General features: G+C 34.9%; 1 long non-coding RNA gene across 1 annotated transcript; it reads right to left on the bottom strand.

The window, feature by feature from the left end:
• Nucleotides 1-1,105: 1,105 nt before the first annotated feature.
• LOC126914888 (uncharacterized) lies at nt 1,106-11,866 on the bottom strand. The gene is made up of 2 exons (XR_007709909.1): nt 7,415-11,866; nt 1,106-6,982 (listed from the first exon to the last, which is right to left on the bottom strand). It is a non-coding gene; the product is annotated as an uncharacterized LOC126914888 (long non-coding RNA).
• Between the last annotated feature and the right edge of the window lie 7,186 nt (nt 11,867-19,052).

Genomic DNA, 19,052 nt, shown 5'->3' on the forward strand with positions numbered 1-19,052 from the left:
GAAATACAAGCGTGGTTTTCTATCGACAGAAGAACTCGCGATACCACTGAGCTTATATTTTTTAAATTCAATATTTAGTTTGATTTTACTTCGTATTATCGAAATAAAATATTTCTACACATTGCCATCGAGAAATCTATCAAGAAATATGAAACATTTAGATATTTCCATTTTGAATATCTAATAGCTATTGAATATCTAAATCCACGATCGAATTGCGATTGATTTAAACTCTTCATTTATTTTTTCCTTTCCATAAATATTTAAACCTTTTTTTATTATCTAAATAAAATACTTCTGGATATTTTCATTAAGAAATTCATCAAAGAATATCGAACATTCAGATATCTTTATTTTTCTGAAGAGATAAATCCATGATCGAATTACGATTGATTTAAACTCCTCATTTATTTTTTCCTTTCCATAAATATTTAAACCTTTTTTTACTATCAAAATAAAATACTTCTGGATATTTTCATTAAGAAATTCATCAAAGAATATTGAACATTCAGATGTCTTCATTTCTCTGAAGAGATAAATCCGTGATCTAATTACGATTACGTCGATAGTTTTATTTATGAATTTTCTAATATTTAATATACGTATTATGCATACGTATAATGAAACGAATGAAAGAGGATCGATCCGCAATGGTTCTCGTTCTCGTTGGCCGGGAACGACGTGCACGCTCGATACAGGATTTACAAGTTTCCTAAAAGGAAGACACACACGGCGCGGTTCAACGTACCGATTATCACGATTCTCTTCTTTCCGCTGCGAGTCGAGGAAATTATTCAAGCGTCGGTAGTCGTCCCTATCGGTTTATCTCCGATTGACCAGCCGATCTTTCAAGCTCGCATTAATCTTTCTCGCTAAACCCACGGCGAAAGATGAACCTCCTGTTGATTTATTGCGGAACGGTATCGCTGAAATATTTGAGAAACCACGTGTACGAGGACACTCTTCCGGTGTCACCATCGCAATTATATTTCAGGGAAATCCTGAAGTATAAAGATGCGAGTTTCTATTAACGCTAGAACTATCGACTTATACATAGGTATAGTAGAATATTATTTTTTATGAATATATTATCTACATATGAGAATTTTGTTGTGAAAAATTTTGTTACGAAAAATTGTGTTAGAGTTGTATAAAGTTTATAATGCAAAATATTTGCTGTGTGGAGATCTTTGTATTGCAATGTTTAATGTCTTATTTTATAAATTGAGAATGATATTAACTCGATTGGCAGCGTAATCCTTAACCAGTAAGCTGTTATGATGTAAAATGTGTTACAAAAAGTAAACGTGACGAGTATACTCGTCAAACACAGAGTACGTGTGGCTGTTATAACATAGAATTAAGTTGTAATGAAATGGCTTTTATTTTTTAATTTTCTTACTGACAGGCCTTGTTATGGCACAAAATATTGCCATTTCTTCGTGACAAGTATATTCGTGAGAAACAGCTAACTGATTAATTATTATTATACAATCTTGGAACATCCCAATCGTTATTACATAATCACGGTAATACCTTCGTAACAGTTTTGTCTCTCACTTTTATTATTTTATTTCGTCGAATATTTTCCTTTCTTTCTTTTTCTTTTAAATTGTCTTCATTGTCCGAAACCTAAAATTAAAATACGACGATTAGTAAGAAATATATGATAAAATATTTATAAATACAATAATAGTTTACTTAAGTTTAAAGACTGCAGAAGATAGTTTCACGTAGTTGTTAATTATTATAAATAAAGTAAAAAGAAATGTACATTAACATTTAATTATACGCTAGAACTGATAATAAACAGTACTACTACTAGTACAATACTGTACAGTCGTCGAATATATTTATCATATAGCAGAAAGTGTTTTTATTTGCTATATGAAATCAATTTTCTGACTATACTGTGGGATTTTCATGCATTTTATATGAAAGCGTCTAATCTTATGCATTTAAAAAAAATTCGAAAGTGCAGGATTGCGATAGAATGCGCGTTAAATACGAAAAAAATATATGAAATATCCAAAGTATAGCCTCTTCTGTATTACACACTTGGTAAGCAAAACAATTTTCGATCTACGTTCTATTTTTTTAATCATATCCTTAAAAATACGAATTCGCATAAAGATCCGCATTCCATTTATGACCATCGCGGGAGCGAATATTCTCTTCTTCTTCGATGGTTTCGCGGTCAAAGAAACGCTGCCGCGGCGTCGTTACGAATTCCTTAGTGATCGTGCAACAGGTTCGTTTACGAGGCGATCGATCGATCGTGTGGTCGTTTTCGAAGCGAAACACGCGTCGAACACGACGTTGCACGGGATCCTAAATTTACGAACGATTCAATCCCATGCGATTTGGAAATAGTCCGAATATTCCATGAAATTAGACGTTCTCCAGGGTGTATATGGGGCTATGGGGTTATTAGGGGTATATGAGTTTATGGGGTTTCGCGTATTCGAGCGTTGAAGCTTGGAAATTGGGAAGTTGTAAATGCCTGGGAAGTTCGACCAGGTTCGAACGGTTGAAGAATTTGAAAAATTTGAGGAATTTCGAGATATATGATTTTTTAAAGGAGTTCGACAAACCTGATAAGATTCCGATAAATGCGGAAGACTTTATTGAAACGTCCAAACAACGCGGATGATCCGAAAGATTAGAAAACTTCAATTTCTTAATATTCCCAGTCTGGCCATAACAAATTCGCGAAACTCAGTATTTTTTAGATATTTTATAAAATAAATCGATCGAATGTATTATTAGATATTTGTAAAATGAATTCTAAGTTATGAGACTCGGTACATTCTGGATATTGCATAAATTTTAAAGCAGTACTGTTATCGTTAAGTTATGACATCAACGAAGTATAAATCACTGTTCTCATACGCGGATCATCCTTGTCGATAATTCTTTCCGTAATTGTTTTGAAATTTTACTCCTTTTGCCTTCAACATAGGAAGCGATCAGCTGCATAAGGATCCTGTTCGTTATCTGTTCAAGAACGTTCTTTTTCACGGTAGAAATGAAAAATGACACGCATAACAGTACCAGTTAATTAAAGCGTAACTTACGTCTTACGTAATTAATAACCGTCTAGATAGCCGATGTAAGCGGCGAATCAAAATAATGTAAGCATGATAAGCTCGTAAACGATACTCACGTTCAAGAAGCAACGTCTCGTCCTACTTGAATAGCAGTATTTAATTAATAGAGTCCGATAGGAAAGCGACGAGTACAAATCTCATCTCAAGCGTATTTCGTTACATTCGTTGCAACATATACGCATGAGTTATCAGTCCTTTACCATAATGAACAGGGGATTAATAAATGATCGCCTGAATGCACAGCCATTAACACGCCCAATGACTAAATTCGTTTATTTCGCCATGTAAAGTCTCAAGGTTCGGGACCGTATCAACGAAAGAAATCGCTTAAAAAAAAAGAAAAGCAGTTCTGAAACAAAAATGCAAGGTATGGGAACATTTACGTTTTAAATACAGACATTACGTATACCCTTAGCAAAGTACAAACTACTAGACGGTTGCTGGGTTTGGTGAATTAAAAATTAATTATTCCTCAATCCCTTATCCTACGATTAAATTAATTACTGATAGGGTTGTTTTTACATATTGATAGAAGCGTAGGATTTTTTTTTTTATAAATTATACATTTGTAAAATTGATATAAGAATTTTTATAGGAAGATAGCAGGACGATATTCCACGTTCCTACTAGAAAATACTCGAAATATTTATTAGGCACTGTTTTTATTCGACAACATATCTCTACATATTGCAAACATGTATTAGAAAATTGTACCTATGCCGGCATGTACTAAGTTTTTTTGCTAGAGAATAGTTTACATAATACATCATATAAGGAGAGATTGAAAAAAATTACAGGAAAAGAAAGTCGGACTTTATGTCAGCAGTTATGGGTTAAAAGTAACTTTTCATATGAATGCTATATAATTTATAGGATTTAATTCGATGTACATATACATCGCGTAGACCAACATATATGTATACAAGTTGAAGCTAAGATAGGATCACTGTAAAATTTAAATATCGTTCATTTGTAATTAAAGGGTTGAGAATCTTCTTCAGAAAGATTATTTGACATAATTGTACGATCCTCCTTGTACTTGTTAAAACGTCTTTGTATCGTAAAAAATGCGTAATCGTTCCCCATGATATGTATGATATCCACCAAAAGGAATTATCTTATGTAGATGTAACTTATTTTCATTGGCGTACAAAAGTTTGGTTTGCAAATTTACTAAATCTGTCATACTCTCTAAAAAACGGGGCTAAACAAACGTGTATCTTTCAGCGTTAAATATGTTTATCGTGAAATACAAACACACTGCATCAATCTTCCACGTAACACCAATAAAAATAATCGAGTATCGTGACGCTACCAAGCAATTTACATTTTTTTTTTCAAGGGTAAAAGGGAAGTACGTACTCAGTTTCCTCCACTTGAACCAAAACAAAGAAAGGACATAATTCGAAAGTGTCCAATGAAATGCGATCAAGGTTTCAATAATCCGTGACCTTGGCATCGTGTACTTTCGTTTTGCACGAACCAACACGTGTCACAATGTAGTAAACATCGTGGAAATGGATTAAGCTTTTGAGTAATTTTCATTGGCCATTATTTCGGTATGTCATTTCAGGCGCAACCGTGCTATTAATTAATTCGATTAAGCGAACTGTCGATATCGTTTCATCGCCAAATGGAAAGAGATAATGAGGTAATTTGAGAGAGAGAGAGAGAGAGAGAGAGAGAGAGAGAGAAAAGAAAAAAGAGGAACGTGAGAAAGTTCTTATGATTGAGCGAAACGCGAGCAATTATCGTTTATCTGCATTGTACGGTCATCGATCGGCAAAATAGGCGGTACCGTTCGATCGTTCGACTTAATACGCAGATCGGTTCCGCGTTTCACGATCTTTCCTCTCATGATTTGCAATTCATACTTTTGTATTGCAGGATATATCTATGTATAATCGTTCAGAAATACCTGGAAATACACTCATGGACGCTCTTTTTTGACAAGATATAATTTGATATAATAGCGGTAAATAATAGACGAACACTATACAATTACATCCTACGTTATTAGTTTAGCATTATGTGACACGATGAAATTGGTTTTAAACGACTGATGGATATGTAATGAAATATTGTCGCTTGCAAGAATGAAAATACGTTCTAGTAGAATCTTTTAGTCAGCTTTATCACAGAATATTCTGGGAAAGTTCTTTATCCCCGTTTAATCTGTAAAACATAAATCAGATAGACTATCTGGTCTCTAAGACACAGATCAGATAAGGAAGATCAGAGAAGGAATAGCATGTAGGTACATGGGCGAATCGCATATTTAATTTTAATACACCAAGTCGACCAAGTTTTTAAACAAACAATTCGAATTTATTATTTGTTAATAAATATAAATTCTATTTTCTTCCCTAATAAATTCCCGAATAAATTATTCGTTGAATCTGTAAAAGCATGATGAGTATTGTTTTTAGTCATTAATTTCCCATTAATATATAAATATATTTTACTTAACATTCATGTTGCTACAAACCAGTTACAGTGTTTTAGATGCTTATCGACAATAGTATATGTATATATAGCCTGAAGCAAGGAAGTCTGACGGGGACACAAGACGTTAATAGAATATTCTTGCTCTGATTATAAATGATTGACGGTTATATAAGAACATACAGAAATATATACTAGAAACGCTAAACTCTGTAACACAATCCTTCATCGTTTAACGTACGCAAAACTTAAAATTTAAAACGATAGATGCAGGTTTATGAATTTATGACTGGAGTGGTCAAGGCTCGCAAAGGGGGAGTCGATGAAAGTTCATGGAGATACGAATAACTCAGTTAAATTCGTTGAAAGTTTGGGATGATTCAAGAGAATAACAGGGTTTGATCGTATATAATCGCATCCCTGTCCTGATACGGGCGCAAGACGCAGAGTCATGGTCAGAACAGGTAGCTAAATACGCGTTTTAAGCGTATCTGTTTATTATTTTGGCCGCGTTTATCGCGAGACGAAACGGCGAACAACGAACGCGACTTTAACCTATTAAACTTGATTAATCCAGGCTGTCAGCGGAAACAACTTGGCTGAGAAACTACGATGAGGCACGGCGGCACATCGCCTTGAGAACCGAGAGGAAAATAAAGCAAGCGAGCTCGAAGAGAGTTTAATCGAAGGAAATAAGAAATGACGGAAGGATAATGAGAAAGTTTAAACGAATTTCACTTTTTAGCCGACTCAGCAGTGATCTTTGAACCTTCTGCGATCTAATCCTGTTCTTGTTTTGTTAGAAAAAGTCGGGAAAAAAAACTTGGACGCAACGCGATGAAATAGAACAGAAACAGAATTCTCCGAACGAGAATTGTTTGGTGCAGGGGGAACACGATTGGACTGAAAATGACTTAAAGGATTTGTAATAAGGGGCGTTGAAGATGAATTTATTAAGACTAGAAGAAGTTTATTGTCTCTAATTTTTCAATTCTACGTTTCAATTTAGATTATAATTACGGATATTGAACGAGATGTATTTTTACTAAATTGCATAGGTAAAAAAGAAATTCTGTGAAGCAAACACGGCTGATGCAATCTTTCTAAACATCTCTGAAAATTGTTCTATCTGGCATTAGCATTCTCCTCTGGCACGTTAGAAACCACACAATTTTTGTTAACTTTTCGACTTAACTTTTTTCGACTTAGCTTCCAAAGTTAGCGTCGAAATTTAAAGAGTGGTTTCACCCCTTAAACTTGAATTACTGTAGCTAGAAAAAGAAGAAGATACGTATCTAATATTTTTGGCTGGTTGTTCTTCGAGCCTACAATGTTTCATCAAATTCGAAGGTACCATATGTGTCCTTTCTTCTAAAGTGAAGGTGGAAGACAAGGAAATCTTGTTTTCATGACCAGCAGGAACGCTCCTGAAAGGGCGGAAACATATGGATGATCGTTAATTAAATGCAGATTTTATTAAACAAAATTTTGACATAATCTTGTACAAGGGCAATTGGAATAATTTTGCGCTTCGTTCGTAACATTTATGGGAATCGTAGTTATGCAAATGAATATAAAGCGGATAAAGGTTCATAATGAAAAAGAAGAAAACGACGAATGACGATGAAAGAAACATAAAATGAAGAACAGAATCTCTATTGTCAGCTCGGTAATTGCTTCGATTCCAAATTAGGAATTTAAATTAACATAACATTTCATTCGACGATACTCGACCGATGTCGACAGATCATATCATTCAATGAAGGCAGTCGAGTTCCGTGAATGGATTCGCGTACTCCAATAAACGAACCAAGGCTGTTAAAATTTGTATTTTATTCATAATGAAATCGAATTCATACCTGAGAACCGTATCACGATAGTGTAGGCCCCAGAAATTTCGGGCATTCGAGGTCGTTCGTTGTCCATGGTACTTATAATTTTTACTTTTACTTTCCTTTCAAACGTGTTTGTACACTCTCGTAACCCTAACTTCTGTCTTCTCTCCTGTCTCTCCTTCTTATGTAATTAATGAAACCAATTATCAGAATTATACAAACAATTGTGCAAGAAAACGATACAAACAAAATAGAAAAAATTTAACACTATAATATTTGATAATAACAAGTGCAATAATAAAGAAATTGTACAGAGTCAGCATAATTGTAAGGGGGACCTCAATTTTGACTATGGTTGATGATTGCACGATATTTTATTGAATAATATTAGTGAACTGATAAGTTAGAAGTTATAGATTATAGATTTCTCTTCTATAATTTTGCAGTTTCGTCACATAAAATAATAAAATGACTGGTAATCTGTAAAATTCATTTGTAAGATATAAGTTATTTTATTATTAAATTTATCTGGTAAGAGAATTCAATAATATCGGTAACTTGTGCCTCGTGAGATTTCACTGATAATTAAGTAGCAGCATAATTGTGCTAACAGGACCTGCATAAATTAATTTGATACCTTTTTCATCAAACTTGAATATTTATTCACAAAAAGCCAAAATACACTTGAATTTTCGAAAACGTCGAATTACATGATCTTCTAATTTGAAGAAAGTATTACGAATTCTGGTTACAAGAATTTATTATAAAACTAATAGCGTTCTAACTATCGAAACAAGGTATAACGTAATTAAAATTCTCGAGAATGACGTATGTGCAACAGAAGTAGCAAAAATATATAACGTCGAAAAAGCTATAATCACAGTCAATAAAAAACACGATACTGAATATTAGCACGCACATTTCTCTGGTGCTGGTAACAGTAGAGAAACTTTAAATATCCTGATGTAATGAAATGATCTCATCGCGATAAAGACGATAATAACGACGATTTTATAGGAATGGCAACAGTAAATGAAAGTGGTAATGAAGTAACTTCTCGGCCGAAGTGTTCGTGGTATTTGGAAAAAGGTTTCGACGCTTCGAAACACAAAAAGAACGTATTTGAATTAAATGAAATTTCATATCAGAAAAGTGTTTTATTCTACTATCCGAAAATTGTATTGTCCCAACAGTTTTGTCTCTCTATTATTTCGAATAACTCAGACTGTACCGTCATTATCTAGTAATTGCCAAGTACTTACATTTTTCCTACGTGTCTTTCATACGGCTACAAACATTTGATACTATGAAAACGAAATGTTACACCTGATGAAAAGAAGCTTCATAGCAAACTAACAATATGTGCAGACACTTTCAATAGCCACTGTATAATCGATTAAATATAAAGTCATTGAACGTGTTTATACACATAATATAATAAACATAATACCACTTATCGAGTGCACGAGAACTCAAGTGTCCGTAACATTGAAGGGTTACGACTTTGATTGTCAGACGGCCTTGAACGGCCGAAAACTCGCGACCTCCGCTTCGACTTTTACAAACCAGTCGTTGTCACGCGTCACGATCGCAAATCCCGGAGGTGATAATTTCCAGGAATGCCGGATCTCTCTGTGCGGCCTCGTCCGCGCTTTCTTCGCGGATTCGTGCGTAAGTTTCCAGATCGTAAACACCCGGGAAACCGCCTGCGATCGCCTTCACCTTTCCGTCCACGCTGTGTCGCAGAAAAATATCGTTGGATCCGGTACTCGATCGGCCAACTATCTATCGTGTACTGCCTCCGCTCGATCCTTCCGTCTTACAGTCAACACACTGTCGTTCTACACATAGGAGGGGTCTCGTTCTTTGTTATTCGTTATGATCGCTGATCGATCATTGAAACGATCGTTAATTTCCTTCAATGTGTACTTGTCATCGTTGCTTTTATTTCACGAGTGAACCGAATCAATTTTGGCGAATTTTGTACTGAAAGTTTGTTAGCAGGTTGGTGTCACCTATTCTGTGGTATGTTGTTGTTGTATCTATTAATTACTCTTATCAAATATAAGACTGTTTTTGTTGTTAGATCATGGTGTCTTCTTTCATGTTACCGTATTGGTAACAGTCGTCTATTCCATGGTGTATAATATTTGTATCTCTTCTACGGTCTTGTTAAATGCAATTTTGTTTTGTCAAAATACGATGTCCTTTTCTACCTGTTTTATTAAAATTCTTTCATCCGGTGCTTATCCTATGAACATTCCCCTTTTCCCTTCGACCGAAACACGCAAATGCGAGTGCAATACGAAATGATAGAATACGAGATTTAAATCGTAGAACCGGGTCATTCTATAGCATTGGCTAAAGTTGCGAATTGCGTACAACTACGTTGCAGCGAATCGCAACTTTGAAACCCTCGAAGCGATGCATCAGCGAATTGAGAAGTCAATGAACGGGATAGCGCAATGAATTAAATTGATCGGCTGCGTAATGGAGATAAATTGAAGAAGCACAGGCGAATTAGAAGATGCGCGTCTCGTTTGTAGGACTTATATATCGTTTCGAGCTCGAGTGGACGGAGCGCACTTCTTGTCTTTCGACGGATTCATCTTACGAACATGAAATTCAAAGAAAGGTAATTACTAATTTAGAAACATAGTAACAATTGTAGGCAAATTCGTATTCACGAAGACTGTATATTGGCAAGTCGTACAAGTCGTATTATTTAACAAAAAAGAAACAAAAATGTCAGACTTAAAGAGATCGACTTGTATTATTCATCTTCAAAAAACTATGGATTCAATACTCGTCGAATTAACGAGTCTTTATGCTACTCTCATCTCGTGCGACAAATTTTTTAACGTATACCAAATCGCGTAGCAAACAATGATAAATATCTTCACCTTTGTATTTTTAAAATCATATGTCTTGAAAGACAGTTTATCGAATTTAACGAAATCAATATTGCATTAATCGTTCCCAACAAACTCACAGAATCAAAATTCATCGAATGGACGAGTTCTGGTTCTATCTCGTCTAACAAATTTCCTCGTCTACATACCGCACCAATACCTTGCCAAATTGTGCGTAAGATTTGTATTTTCGATTCGAAATTCTAACAAGCAGATTGTCTAATTTAACCCTCTATGAACCAACAGAATCTTCTATCGAATTAACAAGCGCAGAATAACGCTTAACTCATCACGACCATAAATATACCTGGCCACGTTGGGCTAATGAATCTTCTACACCGTTGGTTCGCCGGATTTAACAAGAATAATAAACGGTAACGGAGGCTGCTAGTCTCTGGCAAGCATTGTGACACGGTCGCTGGTAAACGTAACCGTGAGAAAAAAAGGCCCCGCAGCGAGGAAAGAGAGAAGAAGAGACGGTGAAGGTGAAGGAAGCAAAAGTAAAAGCGGACTGTGTGCATCTCGAGTGGAATGGAGCGATAGAGTCGGTGCATGGCAAACGAGCAGACCGATTGCGTCCTGGCAAAAGCCGGAATCCGGTCCGAGATGAGCACGCGCATTATCTAACAGGTTTCACGACCCCCTTTGCGATGGACGCCACTATATCAAGGCATTATTCCTCCATATCTCACTATTTGTTACAATTTATCGCGTCCAATCAAGAGGAAACGCCCTATCGCTCGTTTTCTTCATCTTGGATGCCGCAACAAGATGTTTGTACAGTAAATACTTATACACAGTAAATAATTATAACGAAGGGATATTTAAGTCTTAATAACGATAATTTTATCTACGACGTTTAATTTAATCTACGAAAGTGTACTTTTTCTAAATTTCGGAATTTTTCTAATATTTTCCTTGCAACGTTTGTTCGGTTCGATGGACGGATGAAAGCTGGTGGGGGGAATCAACGACATCCAGAAAATCAGCGAATTGAACGTGAATTTACATCGACTACACATCGGATTTACAAAAGTTAGCAACAAACTTAGTCCTTTATTTTTAGGGATAGCAATAAAATCTAACGAGCATTTGAAACAACTTGCAACCCTGGATTCGACTTTAAAGAAGATTAACATCGAAATTGATAAGTGTAAATATGCACGAGACGGTCTACTCGAGGAAATCAGAAACTCTAGAAATACAACTAACTGGAACATACGGAGCATACGGTACAAACAGCAATAGTCGAAAATAAACCAGGAGAAGAATACAAACGCGGAGTCAATAAAATAGAGTCCTATTACCTATCGACGACGAGGAGCAAGAACATACAAGAATAAATAAATAACGTGGGTGAAATATTTCGGTCATCAATAGAGTGTCGTACCGTGTGGGTGAAATACTTCAGTCATTAACAGACTGTCGTGTCGTGTGGGTGAAATACCTCAATCTCAACAAGAAGAGGACATCATCTTACCATCGCCGTGTTCGTAACATCCAATAACATACAACAAATGCAAATAAGGTGACAAATTACATTCTTAACACTTACTAAATATTAGGTTGTTTTTTGTTTTATATTAATTATTTTGTCGAATTACGTACGATTCATTTTGTTCTGTTGAGATAAACACCGCGACATTTCACAGACTTGGTTTCGCGTTTATATGAAGATGCACTGTTGTAAAAGCGGTTGCGAAAGAAAGATACTTTCCGGACAACCTAATATTAAACCTCCTCCACCTTGAACGTTAAGTCATTCAAGGTACGCGAGATATCAACCGATCGGTTTGACCTGACCCGTTGCTTTTTAGTTGATAATTCGCAATAACGTTCGTAATGTTTGCAACGAAGGGGTAATTAACCCTTAAGATAAAACTATGCTCAGAACTCTTAGTGTCGTTTAACTTTTTTAAACTTTTTTAAATTTGAAATTAAAAATTTTCGTTTTTCCTGTATGATATGTAATAACGAAAGGACATTCGAGATTGTTGTAAGAATAAAACGACGCTTGAAATTGTCCTTATCGTTGCCTAATCTCGATGATTTTTCTCACAACAAGTTTGATATTTAGAAGGAAAGGAAAAATAAGTAACCTCTGTTTGCTATTGCGATCTTAAGGTTTCTCAATATAACAGGTAGCACAAACTACATGATACGTATTCTACGCTTTTGACCTATTTTCAAGTAGAATAACATACTCCCCGTGATTGTCCATTCGTATCTACTCCGTCCAGTCATGTGTATTTGACAAGTTTTCAAACTCGATATTCTTGAAAATGGAGCTTCGCATGAAAAAATATTATTCCAGATATTCGATTTATTTTTTGATGCAAAGTAACTTCCAGTTCGATCTTTTCGCGTGTCCTGCCACGCTCTATTCATTGACAGTTTCATAGAATAAGAGAGTTTCGTAGGGCTTTAAATAAAGGGTTTAAACAGTTATAGTGGACGATTTAATTAAAATTAGTTTCGCTTAAAAAGAGGAGCGTCTCTCCCGTGAGAGAAAGTTGAAATTTTTTAAATATCAAATACTTTGAATATCTTGCGGAGAACTTGAGAGGCGCTGATTCGAAACATTCTGAAAACGTGTGGAATGTTGCGATTAAGCGGGGAAGTCTCTCGTGGAATAACATGAAGATTTCTAGAGAATCTATAAACTCACGGCAATTCTATTACCAAGTGTTTTAGATTATTTTTTAATGCTTCAAATATTCAAAGGCAGTAACAGTGACCCATGTACTTTCATCTTCTTTATCCTTTGCCAAAAAACCTTAAAAATTTCATCAGTCTCTTCTTTAAATCTTAATGCACCTTTTAGACGTTTCATGTTTACCAAATTCGTCTTTATCAAATTTTCACTCGTAGAGGAACGTTAACAAAACTGACAGACTTTTGCATCTAAATCCAAAACGTTTGTGATACAGTCCTTGACCTAGATATTTTTGAATTTTTCTTTTTATTTCTTTTCTTTTCAAAATAATACCATCTGTCCATGATTCGCTTGTTACTCGGAAGAATAAAATTAAATGTGAATATCGTTACTAAAAATCACAATTAAATATACTTATTTATTTGAAGTTTCTGTTTCACATCGACCAATGGTCGATTATTATAATTCAAAATTATAAATTTGTCTATCTCTAAATACGAGGAACCCGTATGATTCTATATCTTTAAGATCCACAAGATCGCCAATGTCCTTTTACTCAGAAGCTCGAGGTTCGTTTCACAGACAAAGATCGGAATCATCGAGAAGAGAATCGACATTCGTTGAGAAACACATTGCGCTAGTTTCATCGCAGATTTTAACTTCAGTTCTTTTTCCTTTTTCTTTTCTATCGAATAATCGTTGCTCCTTTCGGATTACATACGAGATTTCTTAATCTTTTACCCACTCAAGATCTCTACCGCTTACATCAACGTATATTATATTTATATCTATTTCTAGCTTAATCTAAACAAACATAAAAAGATAAACCTTTAAGACGATTAACAAGATTAAACCTATTTGATGTCTATTTTACAACCATAGCAACATTTATAAGTTAGAAGCTTAGACTTTGAATCTTTGCTTGGTTTCGTCACTTTCTCTTTTCACCTCCTCTTTTAGATTCTACTTTCGATCAGTCTTTTCATTCGATCTATATTTCTTCCACTATCGTCCATCAATTGCTTCACTGATACTTACCCTCATTGCTTCACACATTGTCATTATATGCAATGCTGTTTCTTCACGTGTCCCGCATATCCTGCGCATCTTCTGCTCGGTATCCATTCAATATCTGCTAGCCTGCCACCTTCGTTTCTTAACTTGAATCTCGTCGACATTTTTAGCTTTCCTGTCTTCCCTTTCTCCTACAGATACCTTGATATTCCTTCGTTGCTCCATCTGATCTTAATTTTAGTTTGAAGCTGCTATGGATCTTTGAACGGAGCGTTTTTTTCACGTGATTTATGGGATAGGCAGAGCTGCATTAATGCCAATGCACGATCATTTTAGAAGGAAAGATAGTCGGCGGCGAACGCTAGACGAGGAAACCAGTTGCTCTCGGTTCGTTTCGTAGGCATACGAAATTCAGTCGGCGGTTGATTATTCCTTGTTCATGCAAATGTATGCGAGCGCGTGAAAAGCGAATTTTACGAGTTTCAATCGCGGCCGCCAACGCGTTCAAACGCATTCCGTGGACCAACTGACCGTGACGCCCGAACTTTTAACGACATTTAACGTAGATCAGTCGCGCGAAACGCGATCGCCTTCGAAAATTCTGATCAGAGACTTCCACGCAATCGGAAGTTACCGCTCACCCCGTGCCCTTTGAAATGGTCGAGCCACTAGAGAAAATCGCGGATTCGGGCAAAGTAAAGGAATCTTCAAAGCGATGGAACGTGTATCGACGAAGTATATAGGGAAATTCGAGTCGAATTCCAAGAGCTTTCTATTTATTTCTGAGTAGACAGACGATTCTAGATTTAAATTTTACTGTTCCAGCGAAGTATTTCCGTTTGCTGCGATGATTTAGGAAATTGTAAATCCAAGGGACACCGAATTTCCCGATTTTTAAATCGGCGAATCTTTAACTTTTCAAATTATCAAAATTTCGTATCTTTGAATTTTTGCAGATTCGAAACTTCCAATTTTCAATTTTTTACAGCTTCGAACTTTTCGATTTTGTACTTCTCAGCCTTTGAGATCTTCTTCCAAACTTTGAAATCTGCGAGGTTGCAAATTTCCAAACGATCGAATTCAGATTAATAACATCGACAGATTGCAAATTTTTGACAATAACATCGGTAAGTTAAAATAATTCACGAACTCTATTGTATCGTAGCTCCGTCTTGCAAACGGTTCTAAGGGCCAAAATTATTCTAGCGCAAATAAATTATTTTGATATTCCATATGGAATTTTATATCTTCTTTTTTAAAAACAATCGTGTTTCATCGTAATCGGAACTCTGTTTCGCGTTTGGCAAATTGTAAATCGTTGATAGAAGATAATACTAAATTACAATAAACGATACATCCATACAGATACACGTTATTCTATTCGTATAAATAAATTACTACGATAAATACTTTCAGTATCCTTGGCAAAATTTATAATTTTCTCGTAAGAAAATCATTCTTAAGTTCTTTACTCGCGAACATCGCCGACTATTTAAACTTCTCCGCTCGAAAAACGCGTCGTTCTCTTTCGAAATCACGTCGTTTCTTCTGAAGAAACGAGCGATTCGAAGGCATTTGTCAGTGACAAAGCTGAACGCGGTTCGATTGAAGCGGCGGCGGGGACAGATTGGAAGGTTAAATGAAAATTAACGAAACGTTGTCTAGCATTGAAACAGGAAAATTCCTGGAACGTGCGCCGCGGTCGCGTTCGAACAACTGGAGCAATCCGGCGGTGAAGTTGCAACAGAATAATTGCATTCGAAGTTTTGCGGCGACCTTGCGTAACTACGATCCGAAGCCGGCATTTAGGAAATCGCTAGGAGAAATTTATTCATCGCCTTTAGCCTCGATTGTTTCTCGTTCACCGGCTCGATTTTCTCTTTTCGTCTTTCCTTTTTTAACTTTTGTTCCTCTCGTTTCCTTCAGCCGATGATGGATCGAAGCAAATTGGAGAACATATGGCTGTAATACAACGAATTCATTTTTATTCATTTTCCGATTATTACAGAATACGACGAAGCGGCATCTAATTTATTTAACGTAATCGAGAAAGAAAGATAATTTGTAAAACTGGATCGATCAGCTTTATATTTCGTAAATTGAGAAATTTTATTTTTTAGTTACGTAATTAGTGCCCGATTTATCAAACAACGAATGATTTGCATATACTTATATATACAAGTACTTTACTCGTTACGAAGGGATAATATGAATAATTGTACTTACAATAGGTTTTTAATTTTAATATCGCTACTTTTTTTCACTTTTCGCTTACTTCCTTAAAAAAGAGATGATACATTATATTTTTCTATATAGATGATTTTTGATTTAGGTTCAATACAGGTTTCCTTTATCTTTTTTTTTTTTTTTATAAAAAAGCACTGGTTCTTTATTTGTAGTGATTACTGAATTTTGTAGATTTTTGTTTAGAGACGTATAAAGAATTTTTCATGCTTTTTCAACTCAAAGTACCGATAAAATAGCTGCACAAGATTTAATCTTTTCACGCGTGAACTTATTAAACCTCGAAGAATGAGCAGATGTGTATGACCATTGGACGTTAACGACCGAAGTTCAGAATAATATACATTGCGAGATTTTGTTATATTATATTACGGAGAAAGTGTAAAGACGAATCTATGCGCGAACAGTTAAAAATTTAACAAGAAATTAATAAGATTATTCTTCGATGAAATAAAAATTTAGTCAGCGTTTACAAATTTGTCACGTATCTCGCGACTAAACTTGATCTATTAATGGGAACGTTTGTTAAAAATTTCAATCGAGGAATAACCCAGGCGATATCTGCTTAGGAAGAGGGAAATTGGAAAAGTTTACAACTCGTTGGAAAAGTTACACCTCGATGAAATATACGAGCAAAGGAAATTTGCATAACGAAGCACAGGATTGTCTGGAATTAACCCCCTGGGGTTAGCCACTAACATGTTAATATAACTATTAAAAAATTCATTGTTTATGAAGAAATATAAGTAAATATAAAGAAATAAATAATAAAAAAAAAGGATTGTCCGGAAGAAAAGAAAACGCGGTTAATATTCTCGGTGTTTACATGATATTTATTTTCATGTTTTATAGGTAATCCTTATAACATTTCTTACATATGGGAATATATATTCATGGGCAAGTCAAAGAATTAAAAAAAGAAGTAAATCGCCGCCCACTTACGCATTCTTCGAACTCATCCTACAAAATAGCTCTCTCTTTCTCTCTCACACACGTTCTATATTACTTACATCGCATATATGCACATATAATATTTATGTATTCCCTATTACAAATTAAATATTATACGTATATATATATAATATTTCTCCATCTTTTACATTCTTGTCGTTTATTATTTTTCCACATTTACTTCGCCTTTTTTTTGTAAATTTTCTCCTTAGTATACAAACGGGTAATATTAAACTTCGCTATTTATCGCCGCAATATCCTCTTACCAGTTAATCGTCGATGATCGATTAACAATTGCAATCATCATCGAGTCTATTTATTTCCATACGCCTTATGTGCGTGTGTCGTTGTCTCACATTTTCCTTTGCCTATCTCTATCGTGTAATCTTTTATATTACCCTCCCTTTTTCATCCGTTTTCTTTCTTTTCTTATTCTTCTTTGATATACGTGTTCGAAAAACAGACAAGTACAGCTCGATCGGGTCGTTTCCAGGGAAACGATCACATTTTTCGAAGGGAAAACGGATTCTATTGAAGAGGAGAGTAAAAAAAAAAAAAGCGAATCGCAAACAATTTCGTTCTGTAACCGAAAGTCTGTCGAAAATCTCGGCCCGCCGACGAAGATGAAGAGCACTTCCGGTTATTTCAGACTCTAATTGAAAATCTTGCTTTCTTCGCGATAAGTTTGTGGTTTCTTCTTTTCTTCTTTTCACGCGCACTTTTCGTAATCTGAACAGATATCTTAGAATCTTAGAAAAAAATTGATATATTAACTATAATATTAATTAATTACGATTTCCGCAAAGGATGGTCTTATTTTTCTTAATATTTCTTAAATCTCTTGCATACCAAATTGGAAATAATAAAAAGAAATTGGCATAAATTTTGTTCAAATCTGCGAAATTGTATAATAATTTGGGGGAAAAAAGTTTGAGTAGCCGATCGTTAAGATCAAAGTCTGGTTGGAAATTACTGAAAAATATGCATCTTTGTACGATCGTATTTTCGTAGGAAACAAAGAAACGTTTACGAGAAAAGAGTTCGATTATCGTAATTGAGTGCAAACTATATTGTGATTCCTCTTGTTCAAGTAAGTTAAAAAGGATCTCTGTTCTAGATTACAACGTACGCACTTACAACCAAAGATATTATTCGATTATGCACAGAATTATAATAAATCGAATTCCCGTTACGTAAAAGTGGAAATGAATCGCGAGAGGTCGAACATTTATACTATACATCTGCTTGAGCTTCAAATTGTAAATTCTTCCACTTCAAGTCATTCATCGTTGATTCGAGTATTTTATACAACCTGTAATTTATTTTTACGCCTCTTTCTTATATTCTTCTGTTTTACATACTAATTTTGATACTTCTTTTTCTTGATTTCTCTTTACTTAATTATTAACCGATTTATACTTATATATTACTACACTATGTTGGCTGAATACAATGATTGCTCAACCTCCCTTTATTCGCTTCTTTTTTCTTCTTCTGGTTATATATAATATTTGTTTCTTTTGGCTTTTTTATTTTTGACATCGTGACAATCAAATTGGGTTTCGTCTTTTTCAAACGAAACTCCACGTTTGTCGATATAATAAAATACACAAGCTTTATACGTAAAGAAATTCAATTTTAAAACGACCAACCCATTGGAATTGCGCTTAGAATCGAAACAACATAAAACTATTTGATCGAATCTTCTGTTCGATCGTAAAAATGTTCATTCTCTGAAAAAATATACGAAACAACGAGGCGTTGCTAGATTAAAAAAATAATACGACGCGTTTCATATAGAAACGTTCGTCATCAGTGTCATCGATTTCATTACTTGAAAAATAAAGAAAGAGGAAAATGTCATTGCTTGACATCGAAAACTAAC

Source organism: Bombus affinis, chromosome 3, assembly GCF_024516045.1.
Source record: "Bombus affinis isolate iyBomAffi1 chromosome 3, iyBomAffi1.2, whole genome shotgun sequence".
Classification (NCBI taxonomy): Eukaryota; Metazoa; Arthropoda; class Insecta; order Hymenoptera; family Apidae; genus Bombus; species Bombus affinis.